This window comes from Chiloscyllium plagiosum, unplaced genomic scaffold (assembly GCF_037043375.1).
Source record: "Chiloscyllium plagiosum isolate Xiang-an unplaced genomic scaffold, Cpla_swu_hap1 HiC_scaffold_19, whole genome shotgun sequence".
Taxonomy (NCBI): domain Eukaryota; kingdom Metazoa; phylum Chordata; class Chondrichthyes; order Orectolobiformes; family Hemiscylliidae; genus Chiloscyllium; species Chiloscyllium plagiosum.
This window is the reverse complement of record NW_028270157.1, coordinates 13,022,549-13,037,597: the sequence shown is the minus strand read 5'-3', so window position 1 is coordinate 13,037,597 and position 15,049 is coordinate 13,022,549. Positions and strand designations below refer to the sequence as shown.

Here is a 15,049-nt window from a genome sequence, read left to right as displayed (position 1 = left end):
ACTGAATGTTTGTACAGGTTAAACATTACATGATCAATGAAGTAGTTTTGGTGGACAATGGACTGCTCCAATTATTAGTTGATCCCAAGCCACATCCATCTCTGATGAATTTAAGAACAGAGTTCTTGGAAAACAGTGACAGGAAAAGACAGAGTCAGCATGGACTTATAAAATGCTTGACAAATCTATTGAAATTTTTGGAGGTGTAATTAGTAGAGTGGATGAGGGGGACAAGTGGAGGTGGTTTACTTGGAATTTCAAAAGGCATATAAGAGAATAGCATGTAAATGAAAGCACATGGGATCGGGGTAGTTTACTGACTTGGGTAGAAAATTTGGAAACAAAAAATTTGAATAAATATGTCATTTTCTGGGTGACAAGCAGTAACTAGTGAAATACAGGAAGGTAGGTTACTATCTGAATGGCAATAGATTGGAAAAGGGGAGATGCAACGAGACCTGGGTGACACGAGTCACTGAAAATAAGCATGGAGGTGTAGCAGGCAATGAAGAAGATAACTGAAATGTTGGCTTTCATAGTGGGAGAGTTCGAGTACAGGAGCAGGAAGCCTTGCTGCAATTGCAAACAGGCTTTGGTGAGACCACACTTCAGGTATTGTTTGTTGTTTTGGTCTTCTTATCTGAAGAAGTATGTTCTGACTATGGAGTTAACAAGGTTTACCATTCTAATTCTTGGAATGGCAGGACTAATGTCTCAAGAAACACTGGATTGATTAAGTCTAAATTCACTGGAGTTTAGAAGAATGAGGGAGGATCTCATAGAAACCTGGAAAATTCTTACAGGACTATACACAGAGTAAGAAAGTGAGGACTGCAAATGCTGGAGACCAAATGTGTTGCTGGAAAAGCGCAACAGGTCAGGCAGCATCCAAGGAGCAGGAGAATCGACGTTTTGGGCATGGGCCCTTCTTCAGGAATGAGGAAAGTGTGTCCAGCAGGCTAAGATAAAAGGTAGAGAGGAGGGACTTGGGGGAGGGGCATTGGAAATGCAATAGGTGGAAGGAGGTTAAGGTGAGGGTGATAGGCCGGAGTGGGGGTGGGGGTGGGGGCAGACAGGTCAGGAAGAAGATTGCAGGTTAGGAAAGTGGTGCTGAGTTCGAGGTTGGGACTGAGATAAGGTGGGGGGAGGGGAAATGAGGAAGCTGGAGAAATCTGAGTTCATCCCTTGTGGTTGGAGGGTTCCTAGGCGGAAGATGAGGGGCTTTTCCTCCAGCCGTCGTGTTGCTATGGTCTGGCGATGGAGGAGTCCAAGGACCTGCATGTCCTTGGTGGAGTGGGAGGGGGAGTTGAAGTGTTGAGCCACGGGGTGGTTGGGTTGATTGGTCCGGGTGTCCCAGAGGTGTTCTCTGAAACGTTCCGCAAGTAGGCTGCCTGTTCCCCCCAATATAGAGGAGGCCACATCGGGTGCAGCGGATGCAGTAAATGATGTGTGTGGAGGTGCAGGTGAATTTGTGACGGATATGGAAAGATCCCTTGGGGCCTTGGAGGGAAGTAAGGGGGGAGGTGTGGGCGCACGTTTTGCATTTCTTGCAGTTGCAGGGGAAGGTGCCGGGAGTGGAGGTTGGGTTGGTGGGAGGTGTGGACCTGATGAAGGTGTCACGGAGGGACTGGTCTTTTCGGAACACTGATAGGGGAGGGGAGGGAAATATATCCTTGGTGGTGGGGTCCGTTTGGAGGTGGCGGAAATGACGACGGATGATACGATGTATATGGAGGTTGGTGGGGTGGTAGGTGAGGATCAGTGGGGTTCTGTCCTGGTGGCGATTGGAGAAATATGACTCAGTGAACATTGTTTCATTTTAATGTCATTAATGAAATTGTAGCAATACATAAACTTCATATCATGAGTTTCAATTTGCCATTGATTGTCACAAACTGTTCAGTGGTCTTCCTGTTCTCAAGCTTACATTCTCACATGAAATCCTGAAGTCCTCCTGGACTTTCTTCCACATTGGCCTCTTCCCTCATCCTGCCTGAAACCTTCACCCCCTTCCGACTCCTGTCCTCTGTTGTTACCTTGCAAGGTTCCGGTAACTGCTTTTCTCGTGACTCCCATTCTGAATTTTCATTGACGTTGTGGGTGAGTGATTGCTCTTGGTCAGTGCTGGTCATTCTGCCTGCACCAACCAACTTCTGCCACTAGATGGAGAGTATATTAAAAGTCATCAGATGGGTGTCAATTTAATATTTATTTCCAGTACTTACATGGGTGCTCCTGTGGTGCAGTGGTGGTACCCCTACCTCTGGCCAGGAGGTTTAGTTCAAGTCCCATTGTTTACAGCAGTGTTTTGTTTAACTTATTCATGGAATGTGGACGTCACTGTCTGGGCCAGCATTTATCACCCGTTTCTAATTGCTCTCAAGAAGGGGTAGTGGTGAGTTGCTTTCTTGAATCACTGCAGCCCATATACTGTAGGTTGACCCACAATGACCTGAGGGAGGGAATTCCAGGATTTTGATCCAATGCCAATGAAGGAATGGTATTATATTTACAAGTCAGAATGGTGAGTGGCTTGAAGGGGAAATTGCAGTCAGCAGTGTTCCCATGTATCTGCTGCCCTTGTCCTTCTAACTGAAAGAGATCAAGGGTTTGGAAGGTGTTGTCTAAGGAGTTTTGGTGAATTTATGTAGTGCATCTTATGGATAGTACACACTGAGTGTTAGTGGTGGAGGGAGTGGATGCGGTGCCAATCAAGCAGGCTGCTTTATAAGAGCATAAGAACTGGGAGCAGGAGTAGGCCATCTGGCCCTTCAAGCCTGCTCCACCATTCAAGAGGATCATGGCAGATCTTTTTGTGGACTCAGCTCCACTTACCCACCCTCTCACCATATCCCTCAGTTCCTTTATTGTTCAAAAAATATCTGTCTTAGCTTTAAAGACGTTTGCTGAAGTAGCGTCAATGACTTCAATGGGCAAGGAAGTTCACAGATTTACAACTCTTTGGCTGAAGAAGTTCCTTCTCAATTCAGTCCTAAATCTGCTCCCCCAAATTTTGAGACATTCCCTTTTGTCCTAGTTTCATCTGCCAGTGGAAACATCCTCTCTACTTCTATCTTATCTATTCCCTTCATAATTTTATACATTTCTATAAGATCCCCCCCCGCATTCTTCTAAATTCCAATGAATATAATCCCAATCTACTCAGTCTCTCCTCATAAGCCAACCATCTCAACTCCGGAGAGAAAGTGAGTTCTGCAGATGCTGGAGATCAAAGTTGAAACTTTATTGCTGGAACAGCACAGCAGGTCAGGCAGCATCCAGGGAACAGGAGATTCGACGTTTCGGGCACAGGCCCTTCTTCAGGAATGAGCAGAGAGTGTTCAGCAGGAGAAGATAAAAGGTAGGGAGGAGGGACTTGGAGGAGGGGCGTTGGAAATGTGATAGGTGGAAAGAGGTCAAGGTGAGGGTGATAGGTCGGAGTAGGATGGAGGCGGAGAGGTCAAGAAGAAGACTGCAGGTCAGGAAGGCGGTGCCGGGCTGGAGGGATTCGGCTGAGACATCAACCTACTGAATCTCCTCTGCACCCCCTCCAGTGCCAGTCCATCTAAGGAGACTAAAACTGCACACAGTACTCCAAGTGTGGCCTCACCAGAACCCTATACAGCTGCAACATAACCTCTCTGCATTTAAACTCAATCCCTCTAGCAATGAAGGACAAAATTCCATTTGCCTTCCTGATTACGTCTTGTATCAGCAGACCATCCCTCTGTGGTTCATGTACAAAGACACTCAGGCCCCTCTGCAAAGCAGCTTGCTGAAACTTTTTACCATTCAAGTAATAATCCTTTTTACTGTTACTCCTATCAAAATGGATGACTTCACATTTATTAACATGATATTCCATCTGCCAGACTTTTGCCCAATCACTTAAAGTATCTATGTTTCTCTGCAAAGTTTCACAGTCCTCTGCACACTTTGCTTTGCCACTCATCTGAGTGTCATCTGCAAACTTTGACACACTACACAAGGTCCCCAACTCCAAATCATCGATATAAATTGCAAATAATTGCAGTCTCAACATTTATCCCTGAGGATAAGTGAATTTTGGAAAATTACCACAAGTGAACTTGCTATTTCTCCTGCCATCTTTTTTAGTACCCTGGGATGCATTCCATCAGGGCCAGGAGACTTGCCTACCCTTAGCTTCATTAGTTTGCCCAACACTATCTCTTCCATAGTAATGATTGTTTCCAGGTCCTCAACTACCTTCGTCTCTTTGTCAATTACTGGCATGTTATTAATGTCCTCCACTGTGAAGACCTGCACAAAATAACTATTCAATATCTTGGCCATTTCATCATATCCCATGACTAAACGCCCCTTCTCATGCTCTAAAGTACCAATGTTTACTTTAGCCACTCTTTTGTTTTATATATTTATAGAAACTTTTGCTATCTGTCTTTATATTCTGTGCTTTTTTTTTCTCATGTTCTATCTTACTTTTCTTTACAGCTCTTTTTGTGGTTTCCTGTTGACCTTTAAAATTTTCCCAGTCTTCTAGTTTCCTGTTGTTCTTGGCCACTTTGTATGCCTTCTCTTTCAATATAACAATCTTCCTTATTCCCCTAGACACTCGTGGCAGATTACCCCCTTTTCTTACAGTCCTTCCTTTTCACTGGAATATACTTTTGCTGAGAAACCTGAAAAATTGCTTTGACAGTCCTCCACTGCTTGTCCACCATAAAATCTTTGTTTCCAGTCTACTTTAGCCAAGTCCTCCCTCATCCTATTGTAGTCTCCCTTTTTTAAGCACAGGATCCTGGTATTGGATTTTATATTCACACTCTAAATTCAACCATACTGTGATTGCTCCTTCCAAGAGGATCCCTAACTATGAGGTCATCAATTATTCCTGTCTCATTACACAGGGCCAAATCTAGTATAGCTTGCTCCCTCATTGGTTAAATTACATACTGTTCAAGAAAACTATCACAGATACACTCAACGAACTCCTCCTCAAGGCTACTCTGACCAAGATGGTTCGACCAATCGACATGTACATTAAAAACCCCCCATGATAATTGCCTTACCACTTTTATAGACATTAGTTATTTCTTTGTTTATTGCACACCCCAATGTGATGTTATTATTTGGTGGCCTATAGACTATACCTATTGGTGAAATTTTCTTCTTAGAATTTCTAATTTCCACCCAAATGTATTCAACCTTATTCTCCATAGAACCTATATCATCTCTCAGCACCACCTTGATGTCGTCCTTGAATATCAGAGCTACACCACCTCCCTTACTAGCTGTCCTTCCAAATAGTCTGATAACCCTGGATATTTAAATCCCAGTCGTGACCATCCTGTAATCATGTCTCCATAATGGTTACTAAATTATATTCATTCACGATGATTTGTGCCGTTAATGCATCGACCTTGTTACAAACGCTATGAGCGTTCAGGTAAAGTGCCCTTATGCTAATTTTCATATTCACATAGATTAGATTACATTACAGTGTGGAAACAGGCCCTTCGGCCCAACAAGTCCACACTGACCCACTGAAGCGCAACCCATCCATACCCCTAAATTTACCCCTTACCTTACACTACGGGCAATTTAGCATGGCCAATTCACCTGACCTGCAGGTTTTTGGACTGTGGGAGGAAACCCACGCAGACACAGGGAGAATGTGCAAACTCCACACAGTCAATCGTCTGAGGCAGGAATTGAACCCGGGTCTCAGGCGCTGTGAGGCAGCAGTGCTAACCACTGTGCCACCATGCCGCCCATGATTTCCAACATCTCCTGAGGTATCCTTACATTTTACTTCTTTCATCGTCTGCCTTGAACTTCAACCCACCTGCACATATGCTAACCTGCTGCTTACCTTTTCATTCACCATCATACTTCCTGCTGTTTTCCCTTTCCCTTCACACCCGACTCACTAGTTTAAACTCCGAGTGACCACCCTATTTATTCTTTTCGCTAGAACACTGGTTCCAGATCGGTTCAGGTGGAGGCCCTCCCATTGGTACAGATCCCTCCGATTCCAAAACTAATGCCAATGCCCCATGAAATGGAACACCTCTTTGCAACACCAATCCCTTAGCAACGTGTTTACTTCCCTAATTTCTTACCTCTAAGACAATTTGCATATGGCTAGGGCAGTAATCCAGAGATTATAACCCTTGAGGACCTGTTCCTTAATTTCGTTCCTAGCCCTTGATAATCCCCAAACAGGTCCTCCATCCTAGCCTTGCCTACGTTGTTTGTCCCAACATGGACCACAACAACTGGATTCTCCCCCCCCTCCCGCTCCAATATCCTTTCAAACTGGTCAGAGATGTCCTACACCCTGGCTAGGCAGGTGGCACACCTGAGACTCCCGACCTGGTTCGCAAAGATCTGTCTATCTGTCCCCCTAATTATAGAATCCCCTATAACTACCACTTGTCTTTTTGCTCCCCCCTTGAATGGCCTTCTGCACCATGGTGCCGTGGTGACCTGGCTCATCCTTCCATCAGTCCTTTTCATCATCCACACAGGGAGCAAGCATCTCATACCTGTTGGATAAGGTAAAGAGCTGAAGCTCCTCCATTCCTGAACTCAGGATCCCTCTACCTGCCTCACTTGCAATCACACCCTGTTGTCCCTGATCACTGACTGAATTTGAATTACTTAATTCACCAGGTGTGACTGCCTCCTGAATCAAAGCATCCAGATAACTCTCCCCTTCCCAGATGTACCGCAGGGGTTTGAAGCTCAGATTTCAGATCATCAACTCTGAGCCAGAGTTCCTCCAGCGACCAACACTTGCTGCAGATGTGATCACTGCCGTTCACAATGGGATCAGCAGTTCCCACATCATACATCTACACCACATCACCTGCCTAGCCATCTCTACTTAGTTAATTATTTTATTAATTTATATAAATTTATGAGTTAATTAATTTCTAATACTTCTCTATGCTCTTCTTCAAACTTACTTCAGATTTCCTACCAGCCAATGAGGTCACAACTTCCCTGTGATGTCCCGCAGTATTTTTCACAGTTTTATACTCACTCCGTAGTTACTGCTGCTCCTCCCTCCGAAAGCTCCCCACAGACTAGGCCACGCTCCCTGAGCTCAGTGAGTTTGATAATCATTCCTTGCTGCTGCTGCTCTGCCTTCTGACCGTTTCCCGCAGACCTGGATGGTGTCATGTTTCTTGAGTATTGTTGGAGCTGCAGCTATCCAGGCAAGTACGGGGTATTCCATCGTACTCCTGACTTGTATCTTGTAAATGGTGGACAGGTTTTGGGGAGTCAGGAGATGAGTTAGGCGCCACATTATTCCTAGCCTCTGACCTGTTCTTGTAGGCACTGTGCTTATGTGATGAATCCAGTTGAGTTTCTGGTCAATGGTAACTCCCCCAGATGTTGATAATGGGGGATAGAAACACCATAGAATGTCATGGGGCAGTGGTTAGCTTATCTCTTATTGGAGATAGCAATTACCATATTTGTGCAGTGCACATGTTACTTGCCTCATGTCGGCCCAAGCCTGGATATGATTCATATCGTGTGGCATTTGAACATGGACTGCTTCAGTATCTGAGGAGTCATGAATGGTGCTGAATATTGTGCAATTGTCGGTGAACATTTCCACTTCTGACATTATAATGGAGGGAAGATCATTGATGAAAAAGCTGAAGATGGCTAGGCCTAGGACACTACCTTGGGGATCTCCTGCAGAAATATCCTGGAGCTGAGATGACTCACATCCAACAACCACAACCATCTTCCTAAGTGCCAGGTATGATTCCAACCAACAGGGGATTTGCCCCCTGATACCCATTGACTCCAGTTTTGCTAGGGCTCCTTGAGAATACACTCAGTCAACTGCAGCCTTTGTGTCTAGGGCTGTCACTCTCATCTCACCTCTGGAATTCAGCTCTTTTGTCCATGTTTGAATCAAGGCTGTAATGAGGTCAGGAGCTAAGTGGCCCTGGCAGAACCCAAACTGGGCATCACTGAGCAGGCTATTGCTGAGCAGGTGCTGCTTGATAGTACAGTTGATGACACCTTCCATCACTTTACTGAAGATCGAGGGTAAACTGATGGAGTAGTGATTGGCCAGGCTAGATTTGTCCTGCTTTTAATGGACACGACATACCTGGGCACTCTTCTATATTGTCAGGTAGATGCCAGTATTGTAACTAGACTGGAACAGATTGGTTCGGGAAGCAGCAAGCACTGGAGCACAAGTCTGCAGCACTGTCGCTGGAATGTTGTTAGGATCTTTGCACTATCCAATGCTTTCAATCTTTTCTGGATATAATGTGAAGTGAATTAAATATCCAGAGAAACTACAAAAAAAGACCTATGTCCTCAGACTCAGAGGTGGAGGGATGTAGTGATTATAACACAGCCAACCAAGTGAACCTCATAGAATATAACTTCCCTGATTGGGGCTGTTAATCTGGTCCTATCTGGGAGTCTTGGCTGATTGATATAAGTAGGAGTGTCAGAAGTTCGACTCTATGGAAGCTGGATCAGAGTCAAGCGCTCTCCACATGTAAATAAAGGGTGATTTGGTGACAGGATACTGACCTCTGTGGAGCTATTTCACAAAAGTTAACGCTATGCAGTAATTAGCAGGCGGTTTCCTTGTCCACGTTTAACCTGAAGCCATGAGACTTCATAGGGTCTGGAATCAATTTTGTGGACTCTGAGGACAACTCCCTCTAGACTGTATACCAATGTGCCACCATCTCTAAGTCTGTCCTGTTGGTGAGACAGGACATATCCAGGGATAGTGATGATGGTGTCTGGGCTATTGTAAGGCCTGATAACGTGAATATGACTATGTCAGGCTGTTGCTTGACTAGTCAGTGAGATAGCTGTCCCAATTTTGGCACTACAGCCCAGGTGTTAGTAAGAAGGACTTTGTAGTGTTGATGGGGTTGTTTCTACCGTTGTATTTTATATTGCACAGGTCCTTTTTTCACTCATTCATGGGATGAGGGCGTCACTGGATAACCAGCATTTATTGCCCATTCCAGTGGGCAGTTATGCATTAACCACATTGCTGTGGGTCTGGAGTCACATGTAGTCCAGACCAGGTAAGGATGGCAGTTTCCTTAGTGAACTATAAGTGTCCTGCGATAATACCACTAGGCCATTGCCTCCGGTCTGGTTTTATTTCATTGTTGAGACTTCATAGCGATTGGTATAACTGAATGACTTACTAAACCATTTCAGAGGACAGTTAAGAGTCAATCACGTTGCTGTGGATCTGAACTGACATCTAGGCAAGACCAGTTGAAGACAACAGATTTCCATCTCTGAAGGACATTAGTGATTTGTCCATCATAATTTCTCTTAACAGGGTTGATTAGAAACTATGCACAATACTTATATTTTTATTGTACTTCTAATTTATAAAATTATTTCTGTTTCAGAAGTAATTTTATTTATTCATGTGGAATTTCATTTGAGTAATGCCTTCAAGTTGTGTTCTGCTGATGAAGATTCTGAAGTATCTAACGATACATGTTTCTTTTATATATAGTGATCTACTTATTTTTTTCAATTGATTTATACTAAGGATACAAAGTACTGCACATATACAATTCAGTATTTCAACCTGCACTTGCTTTAAACAGTCACTTTGAAAAGACATTTTTCATAAGACCATAAGATATAGGAGTGGAAGTAAGGCCATTCGGCCCATCGAGTCCACTCCGCCATTTAATCATGGCTGATGGGCATTCAACTCCACTTACCCGCATTCTCCCTGTAGCCCTTAATTCCTTGTGACAACAAGAATTTATCAATCTCTGCCTTGAAGACATTTAGCGTCCCGGCCTCTACTGCACTCTGCGGCAATGAATTCCACAGGCCCACCACTCTCTGGCTGAAGAAATGTCTCCGCATTTCTGTTCTGAATTCACCCCCTCTAATTCTAAGGCTGTGTCCACGGATCCTAGTCTCCTTGCCTAATGGAAACAATTTCTTAGCGTCCATCTTTTCCAAGCCATGTATTATCTTGTAAGTTTCTATTAGAACTCCCCTTAATCTTCTAAACTCCAATGAATACAATCCCAGGACCCTCAGCTGTTCCTCGTATGTTAGACCTATCATTCCAGGGATCATCCGTGTGAATCTCCGCTGGACACGCTCCAGTGCCAGTATGTCCTTCCTGAGGTATGGGGACCAAAACTGGACACAGTACTCCAAATGGGGCCTAACCAGAGCTTTATAAAGTTGCAGTAGCACAATGGTGCTTTTATATTTCAACCCTTTTGAGATCAATGACAATATTGCATTCGCTTTCTTAATCACGGACTCAACCTGCATGTTTACCTTTAGAGAATCCTCGACTAGCACTCCCAGATCTCTTTGTACTTTGGCTTTATGAATTTTCTCACTGTTTAGAAAGTAGTCCATGCTTGTATTCTTTTTTCCAAAGTGCAAGACCTCGCATTTGCTCACATTGAATTCCATCAGCCATTTCCTGGACCACTCTCCCAAACTGTCTAGATTCTTCTGCAACCTCCCCACTTCCTCAGTACTACCTGCCTGTCCACCTAACTTTGTATCATTGGCAAACTTCACTAGAATGCCCCCAGTCCCTTCATCCAGATCATTAATATATAATGTGAACAGCTGCGGCCCCAACACTGAACCCTGTGGGACACCGCTTGTCACCAGCTGACATTCCAAAAAAGAACCTTTTATCCCAACTCTCTGCCTTCTGTCAGACAGCCAATCCTCAATCCATACCAGTAGCTCACCTTGAACACCATGGGCCCTCACCTTGCTCAGCAGCCTCCCGTGTGGCACCTTATCAAAGGCCTTTTGGAAGTCTAGATAGACCACATCCACTGGGTTTCCCTGGTCTAACCTACTTGTCACCTCTTCAAAGAATTCCAACAGGTTTGTCAGGCATGACCTCCCCTTACTAAATCCATGTTGACTTGTTCTAATCTGACCCTGCTCTTCCAAGAATTTAGAAACCTCATCCTTAATGACGGATTCTAAAATTTTACCAACAACCGAGGTTAGGCTAATTGGCCTATAATTTTCCATCTTTTGTCTTGATCCTTTCTTGAACAAGGGGGTCACAACAGCGATCTTCCAATCATCCTGGACTTTCCCTGATTCCAGTGACTTTTGAAAGATCTCAACCAACGCCTCCGCTATTTCCTCAGCCACCTCCCTCAGAACTCTAGGATGTAGCCCATCGGGGCCAGGAGATTTATCAATTTTACGGCCTTTTAGCTTTTCAAGCACTTTCTCTTTTGTAATGGCAACCACACTCAACTCAGTCTCCTGACTCCCTTTAATTGTTGGGATATTACTCATGTCTTCCACTGTGAAGACTGACGCAAAGTACTTATTAAGTTCTCCTGCTATTTCCTTATCTCCCATTACTAGTCTTCCAGCATCAGTTTGAAGTGGCCCAATGTCTACTTTTGCCTGTCGTTTGTTTCTTATGTATTGAAAGAAACTTTTACTATCATTTCTAATATTACTGGCTAGCCTACCTTCATATTTGATCCTCTCCTTCCTTATTTCTCTCTTTGTTATCCTCTGTTTATTTTTGTAGCCTTCCCAATCTTCTGATTTCCCAGTGCTCTTGGCCACTTTATAGGATCTCTCTTTTTCTTTAATAATTTCCCGACTTCCTTTGTCAGCCATGGCTGTCTAATCCCTCCCCGGATAATCTTTCTTTTCTTGGGGATGAACCTCTGTACAGTGTCCTCAATTATACCCAAAACCTCCTGCCATTTTTGCTCTACTGTCTTCCCCGCTAGGCTCTGCTTCCAGTCTATTTTCGTCAGTTCCTCTCTCATGCCCTCATAATTACCTTTCTTTAACTGTAACACCAATACATCTGATTCTCTCTTTCAAACTGCAGACTGAACTCTACCATATTATGATCGCTACTTCCTAAGTGTTCCCTTACTTTAAGAGTTTTTATAAAGTCTGGTTCATTACATAGCACTAGGTCCAGAATAGCCTGCTCCCTTGTGGGCTCCATGATAAGCTGTTCCAAAAAGCCATCCTGTAAGCATTCCATGAATTCCCTTTCTTTGGATCCACTAGCAACATTATTTACCCAGTCCACCTGCATATTGAAGTCTCCCATGATCACCGTGACCTTGCCTTTCTGACATGCCTTCTCTATTTCCCGGTACATGTTGCGCCCCTGGTCCTGACCACTGTTAGGAGGTCTGTACATAACTCCCACTATGGTTTTTTTGCCTTTGTGGTTCCTCAATTCCACCCACACAGACTCCACATCATCCGACGCTATGTCATTCAGTGCCATAGATTTAATTTTGTTCTTAACTAACAAGGCAACCCCGTCCCCTCTGCCCACCTCCCTGTCTTTTCGATAAGTTGAAAATCCTTGGATGTTTAACTGCCAGTCCTGACCCCTCTGTAACCATGTCTCTGTGATACCTACCACATCATAATTATTCACGATAATCTGTGCCATTAGTTCATCTGCTTTGTTACGAATGCTACGAGCATTCAGGTAAAATGCCTTAATGCTAACTTTCTTATCATTAGAGATATTGGAAGTTATAAGATGTCCTAAGTTATCCTTCCTTTTTGCTGCATTCCCAGTCTGCCTCAAGTTTAAATCCGCCTGCACATATGCTATCCTGCTGCTTATCTTTCCATTTAACTCCATACTCCCTGTCACTTTCACTTTCCCTTCCCCCCAACTCAGAAGTTTAAAGTCCTACTGACCACCCTATTTATCCTCTTCGCTAGAACATTGGTACCTGATCGGTTCAGGTAGATACCGTCCCAAAGGTACAGATCCCCCCAGTTCCAAAACTGATGCCAATGCCCCATGAAGTGGAATCCTTCTTACCCACACCAATCCCTTAGCCACGTGTTTACTTCCCTAATTGTCTTATCCTTATGCCAATTGGCATGTGGCTCGGGCAGTAATCCGGAGATTATGACCCTTGAGGACCTGTACTTCAATTTCCTTCCTAGTGCTTCATAATCCCCAAACAGGTCCTCCACCCTAGCTTTGCCTATGTTGTTAGTCCCAACGTGGACCACAACAACTGGATCCTCCCCGTCCCGTTCCAATATCCTTTCAAGCCAGTCTGAGATGTCCCGCACCCTGGCACCGGGCAGGCAACACACCATGCGAGACTCCCGATCCGGCTTGCAAAGGATACTATCTGTCTCTCTAATTATAGAATCCCCTATAACAACTACTTGTCTTTTTACTGCCCCCTCTTGAATGGCCTTCTGCACCATGGTGCCATGGTCAGCTGGCTCATCCTGTCCAGAGCCTTTTTCCTCATCCGCACAGGGAGCAAGAATTTCATACCTGTTGGACAAGGTCAAGGGCTGAGGCTCCTGCACTCCTGAACTCAGGTTCCCCCTACCTGCCTCACTTACAGTCACATTCTGATCCATTTCAGATGGATAGCAATTCCAGAAAGTACTGCAATGAATGCACTCCATAGTTAAAGTTATGAGTATGAAAGACCTTTTCTGATCATAACATTTGCTTAAAACATTTTCCAGTTCTGACAGAAAGGTCAACTCTGTTTTTTTTCTCTCCACAGATACTACCAGACCTGCTCATGGTTCCAGCATTTTAGATGTATTTTTTGTTGCAGTTTTAATATTTTACATAATTCCAACACTCACAACGTTTAACTTCGGCTTTCCTTTTTGTGGCGTTTTTTTGCACCTTGTGTTTGACACCATCTGGGGGTGAATTCAATCAATTGCAACATTTGCAACTCATCAAATTCAAGGCTTGGGAATGGTTACGGAGAACATTTAGCTTTTTTATTCTTTCTGCACATCATTTCGTTCTGATTAAGTACATTAGGAATATATCAACTAAATATAAATGAACTACTAAGGTGAATGTGAGCCACTGAGGAAGAAAACAAGAAGACATTAGAATTTTTACAGACTGGGCAGTTCAGCGGCAAATGAATCATAGAATCCTCACAGAGTGGAATTGAGCATGGAATAAGTGAGGTGATGCTTTGTGGTTGAAAGAAAACAGAAATGTCACCCATGTCTTAGAAAATAAGAAACCAATTGAAGTAGATCTGATGATACAGGATAAACTAATCATTAGCATTGGCATCACAAATCAGCAACACAAAGTACTGGCATTTATTTCTAAGGGTATGGAATTCAAAAGTAGTAATGTTATATTAAACCTGTCTAGGACCCTGGTCAGGTCCTACTTAGAAGACTGTATGCAGTCCAGAGGGATGCACATAAGGGCCAACAAAGCCAGAAGTCACACAATAGCAGGATATAGTCCACAGTTTATTTGAAATCTCAAGCTTTCAGAGCGCTGCTCGTTTGTCAGGTAAAGTCACTTCCAGTCCAATACCAATACCTCCACACATAAGGGGTCAGTTAGCTCAAATGGCTGGTTTGTGATGCACAGTGATGCTAACAGTATGGATTCAATTAGAGACATAGAGTCATTGAGGTGTACAGTACAGAAACAGACCCTTCAGTTCAACTAGTCCATGCCAATCAGATATCCTAACCTAATTTAGTCCCATTTGCTAGCACTTGGTCCATATCCCTCCAAACCCTTCCTATTCACGTACCCATCCAGATCCCTTTTAAATGCTGTAGTTGTACCAGCCTCCACCACTTCCTCTGGCAGCTCATTCCATACACGCACCATCCTCTGTGTGAAAAAGTTGCCCCTTAGGTCTGTTTTATATCTTTCCCCTCTCACCCTAAACCTATGCCCTCTAGTTCTGGACTACCCCACACCAGGAAATAGACTTTGTATATTTACCCTATCCAAGCCCCTCATGATTTTATAAACCTCTATAAGGTCACCCCTCAACCTCCGATGCTCCAGGGAAAACAGCACCAGACTATTCAGCCTCTCCCCATAACTCAAATCCTTCAACCCTGGATACATCCTTGTAAATCTTTTCTGAACCCTTTCAAGTTTCATAACATCCTTCCAACAGGAAGGAGACCAGAATAATCCAAAAGTGGCTGAACCAATGTACTGCACAGCTGCAATACGACCTCCCAGTTCCTACACTCAACCCTCTAACCAACA

General features: G+C 44.0%; 1 long non-coding RNA gene across 1 annotated transcript in view; it reads right to left on the bottom strand.

Moving 5' to 3' along the window:
* Positions 1-1,943: 1,943 nt before the first annotated feature.
* LOC148146718 (uncharacterized) overlaps positions 1,944-15,049 on the bottom strand; it is a 31,785-nt gene continuing 18,679 nt past the window's right edge. Inside the window, exon 3 of the long non-coding RNA XR_015760511.1 lies at positions 1,944-2,159. This is a non-coding gene — a long non-coding RNA (uncharacterized LOC148146718). The remainder of the gene's footprint in view (positions 2,160-15,049) is intronic.